The 5,619-nt window shown below is 32.6% G+C and overlaps 1 pseudogene; it reads right to left on the bottom strand.

Annotated features, from left to right (window-relative positions):
- Positions 1-2,076: 2,076 nt before the first annotated feature.
- LOC110096622 lies at positions 2,077-2,574 on the bottom strand (annotated as a pseudogene).
- Positions 2,575-5,619: the final 3,045 nt, after the last annotated feature.

The raw sequence follows: 5,619 nt of genomic DNA on the forward strand, positions 1-5,619 counted from the left end.
TAAGACACCAACTCTAGCTTTAGGTTAAGTCGATATTATTTTCTAAATGTTTTCTGAGTTGTAAATAACTTGCATGTGAACGAGTGCTGGTTGTTTGATTTGCTTGATAGATTTCTATGATGCCTATGTTCCGATGCTAGCTTTGGTGATTTGTGATGTGTGTTTATATTTTCTTAGGATAGGAATGCTTTGTATGTTTATTGCTAATCAGATTTTAAGTAGGTGGTTAAGCATATGCAGTTCTATTAGGAGGGGGGGGGGGGGGGTTAAAATTAATTTTGGGTTCAAATTAATTATGATTTAAAGGCTAATCAAATCTTTTACAGGTGCACGGGCTACTTAGTCCCCTAATTATTAAAAGTGTGGCCAAGTTTACAGATTTCTCAAAGATGAGCAAGTGATAATGTGATGTGATTTGAGATGATTGTTATATAAACTATTTTTTCATACTAACCCTACGAAGAGTTTAGAGTCATTTTAATTTCATTTTCAAATGTAATTCAAATAAGGGTTATGAAAGTCTTAAAAAAATTGGTTTATTTGTTGAAGGATAAAGGAACCAAAAGCAAAGAAATATCTTTCATACCTAAGAGATTTCTTTCTTTTGAATGTGTTTCTAAAAGATAACTGGTGATAGAAGACTTGAAGACTAATAAATAAACCAGTATATCTTTGTAAAAAAAAAGACTTGCATCATACATAGGTTTAGAAATTCATGTTATTGTTGGTGGAGCCTAGTTACAGTAAGTTACTTACTGTAGAACATGAGTTATATTATGTGGCACTTCCTTCATGGAATTTGGTCTGTATTCTATAATTTGATTAATTTTTTATATTATTGGTGCTGTAAAAAGTGTGCTTTTTCAGGATTCTTTCTTTCATGTACATGTGCCTGAATTTCATATAGGCTCTTAGGAATAAAAAGATTTTTCTACTCATTATTAAAAATAAAATATAGGAATAAATAATACAAAAAGACAAACATTTTAAGAAAGGAAACTGGAGATCATTTAGGGTTGCATACATATTAAAGCATTTTTTCTATCACAACTTTAGACACTTCCTTGCTTGAGAATATAGTTCAGATAATTTGATCTATGAGGATGAGATGTTGAACTTGGGAAAGCCTAGTCTTCTAAAAACTTATTTTTTAAACTTTTTTTTTTTATTATTTCAAGCTTTCATGATTTATGGTCCTTTAATTAGCATGCCTTGTATTAGAAATAAATTAAAATTTAAAATTTTATTGCATTATTTTAAATTATATATTTGCCATTTAAAGGTCAAATTTTAAAGTTTACAAATTTATAATTATTGAACCATGGTTTATGTTGTTAATTAAATAATCCCTACATATTTAAAATCTTCTAAATTTGCAAGCTATTTTGGAATGTGAACTAAGTCCAAATATTTAAGTCTAAATGCTTCTGAAGCTAACACATGCGCCAACATGCAAACAATAGATTCAGGTCATAAATAAAAATGATAGTAGTATAAACGGAGTAGTTTTTATAAGGCCCAAAGGTCAAAAGAGCGTCAAAGATTATTATATGGTTATAGAACCTAGAGCTCTCTAAGTTTTAGAATACTTATCATACTAGAGCTAGTGTCTGGTGGTATCCAACTGTAGCACCTTCATTTGGAGAAAATGGAAATGATTGAGCTCCACGAGGCTATTATCTAAGGTTTCGTCATTGTTCCTCATAAATAACATGAAGAAATCATATTTTGAGTAATTTTTTCTTTCATACGCTTGTAATTATGTTGATTAGTACATATTTGAATACCTAATGATTGATAGATTTAACGTCATGACCTATGTAAGTTTCAAGCCGAAGAAGATTGAAGAACAAATCTATATTGATGTACAAAATTTATCAAATTGCATGCAAATTTAAGTTGGCGAGTATTTTAATTTAGATGCGATTCAACGTATATAAATTTCAGTAAGATAAAATTTTATAAACGAATAACTTCAGATTGTATATCAAATGTTATATTAAATTTTATAAGATTTCCTTACATTAAAAAGTAAGTTTCTAAGTAATTAAATACTAATAAATGGAAATTTATACCTTATTTTCTGAAGGATGCACTTCCCTCATCATGATAATAGTTAACCAAATCATTCTTTATGACCCTCATTAGGATGGTTGCTAGGATTTCAGTTCGAAGAAGCATTGTCACACATGAGTTTATTATGGAGAACTAATGAATCTCTAAATGTTGAGGCAAGGAAGGAAACTTAGAATACTTGTCTATCCTCTTCTCAAAAGGTATTTCTGTTTCTTTCCACTTTATTGATTACATGAAATCAATTTGAATGTTTGGGTCAGACTTGCCTTCCTTATCAAACTTTCCGATGAATTGCCAAATTAGAAGGTCGTCAAAGTGCATTTGGAAGTAATAATCCTTTTCTACTGTACATATGAATTTGGCAACTTTTTCTTTCATAAGCTACATTTTGCATGCTGGTTTTGAATCCTAATCAACCCAAAATTCTTGCTTGCATGGAGCATCATCCAAGTGATCACCATTTAGGACTTCACAAAGAGCTTCTAATTTATCTTTCATAGGTGTTTGTTGGTGTATAAAGGAACCATCTCTTTAAGGACTCGGTCACTGATGCTACGTAGAAAGAATCTAAGAGAGAAATTTCCCCTCTCTCTACCCGTGAATATATAGGGCTTAATTTGGAATTAGTGGGGCTCTAGGCAGATTTCGGCCAAACAAGCAGGATCAGTGAGTTCACGCTGGCAGGTGCGATCGGGTCAGGAGCTGAGTCCATACGAATTGGCTTCATGGGGATAGTAAGGAGATCAGGCTAGTTGTATCTTAATGCAGATAGGGCATGCAAGTTTTGGAGTCGGTTAGTTGTCGTGCAGGAGGACCTCATGATGCATGAAGGCAGGGGGGAAGCTGGGTCTAGTGACATCTTCATCTAGGTAGGAGGGAGTAGAGTCAATCATGCGGGTGGACTTCCTACACAAAGGTGGAGTCACTACTAAAAAATAGGGCTATCGCAGCATAATTTTTGACCTATCCCAACAGTTATAACCGTCATAATTTTCATTGCAGCATTTTTCAAACCGCTACTCGTGTTTACTTTTGTAGCGGTTATAACCGGTGCAAAGCTCCAAAATGGTGCCGGTTATAACCGCCGCTAATGCTCTCAAGGAAAACTGATTTCCAGTAAGGTGGAGATTTTAACCAGCATAATTCTGGGTAGTAGTGGTCGTTATAACTGCCACGAAAATTCAGAATTTTGTTTTTTAAATACGAAACCACAACATTCTCTTAACCACAACATTCACTAAACCGAAACATTAAATAATGGAGGAAAAAAAATAGCAAGTTTATTCTCTCTTAGATACAGCCTTTCCACCAGAGAAAACGAACTGGTAACTACCAAGCAATGAACCATTAGGAAAGTGGCTACAGAGATAAACATAAGCAATGAACCATTAGAGATAAACAAAGATAACCTCTAATCGCTCAAGCTTACACAAGCATTCAAGCACTTCACATTCAATTGGATAAACATAAAACCTTTGGAATTAGAAAGATTCAAGGTAATCTACAATATCCAAAGTTTTAACATAGTTAGCAAAATGGATCTCTATGTAGACCAAAAATTAAGTTGCCGGACTATAGTGAAAAAAAAAAAAAGAGCTAATGCCCAAGTGGAGAGATTTACTAAGTGGGGATGAGAGACTTACTTGATATTTAGCCTAAATATTTCTTACAAGCTACCATAACGATTTCATTTCAAATAGCAATGAAACCAGGCATAAATGAGTTAACTCAGTCATGTAGTGAAATATTGAAATAAAAGTTAGCTTTTACTAAAACTACTTGTCAATTCTTTTTTATTGTGTCACCAAAAAATATATATACAATTATTTTAAATTTCATTCGAAACAACTTTCTAAATCAGCTTTAAAAACAATAAAAAAATTATCCAAAACAAAATCTAAGATGAAATGATGGAACTACTAGACTGAAAAGCATATCTTCATTACACCGAACTTTACAACAAGGAATAAACTGTGAAAGAAACTACTTGGCCATTACAGTATCAACAACTCAATTTGAGGGAGGGGGAGGAGAGAGAATACACTCTTCTTAGTTCTTTTGCTTGAATTTAAAAGACTACCATATGAAATGAGAAATGGCAAAAGACTGCCTTTTGGTTGAATTTAAACAGAACTGACAAAGCAACGCTTGTTGTGAATTTTCCAATAGCGAACAAACAACACTGAGATCTATAAAGAGACAATTGCTAAAAAAATGGACAGTTATGAGTTAAAAATGTGTTACAATGAATGACAATAAATGAGTACAATTTAGTAACTTGCTCACAATTAAACTATGGTAGGGATGCTCAACAAAACTTCCAGTGATTGTTGTAGTTTACAAATGTAAAAGGCAAGCTCCACACCACCACACTAATATAATGCCCACAAATACATATAAGAGATGAAAAAAGTGCCTAAATCAACCAAGTAATGGCCACCAAAAAATAAAATAATACCAGATATTATCAAAAGAGAGTAGAGCATTCATCATTCATATTTGGTAATTTACAATATCCAAAGTTTAAGCAACATCCCAAAAAAGTAGACTTCCATACCAAGATGCATTTCAAAACAATTTTCACAAACATGAGTTTTCTTCAAAATGCCATTCTCTTTCTTCTATAACATTATCATTCAGAAGAAGTTTCATTGATACCCTATCAATTATAAGAATATTGTAAAATATTAGTATTCAAATAACCAACATTAAAATTAGAATGTGAAATTTTACATACCATTTGTGAGCTTCCTTGAGGTGGATGTTGCATTCAAAATTCTTGCATTAATTGCCTCATTTCAGTATGTAATGAGTTGACCTCCTCTATGAGATTTATTATTTGACTTAAATTGCTTCCACCTCTACTCCTGCCATCGTTCGTGTTATGAGGGAAATATCGCGTAGGAGTGACATCAAAATCTTGGGTTCTGACTGCCTGGTTGTTCAGGCTCCATAACCATACTGAACACCATTTCATTAGCCTCCACATTTCCATCCTCTGGTGTAAGCCCATCCTCAACCAAAAGCTCGCAAGCTTGTATCTATGTTATAATAAATGTAGTTAACTTTTGTTTTCAATAAACAAAAAATAATAATGAATTACGTATAAAATATTATAGCTAGACTAAAATTGCCCATCTCTATTTAGCATCTTCAAATGACCATGTGCCATCTTTATGCAATCTATTAATTCTCTATAATAATAACCTATCCTTGATAGCCTATACAAACAAATTTCATCGTTAAGTGATTAGTTTGTAAATGTGAACATAAAATTTATATAAATCTAAATATATACCATCTCTTTTTTCCTGTGAACAAAACTCACACACCCCATAGTGTGAGGACAAATTTGTTTCTTTGCATTTGTAGCATTTATGATGGCCGGCCCTCTCCTATTAGATATGAATCAACTCCATGATGATTTGTTATGAAAAATTTAATTAAATATAATGATGGTACTAACCTTGTCTTTTGGTTGTGACCACTGGGTGACTAGCTGACACCATTGTGCTACTTTAACACCAACTAGAATAGACTCCA

This window comes from Dendrobium catenatum, unplaced genomic scaffold (assembly GCF_001605985.2).
Source record: "Dendrobium catenatum unplaced genomic scaffold, ASM160598v2 fragScaff_scaffold_989, whole genome shotgun sequence".
NCBI lineage: Eukaryota > Viridiplantae > Streptophyta > Magnoliopsida > Asparagales > Orchidaceae > Dendrobium > Dendrobium catenatum.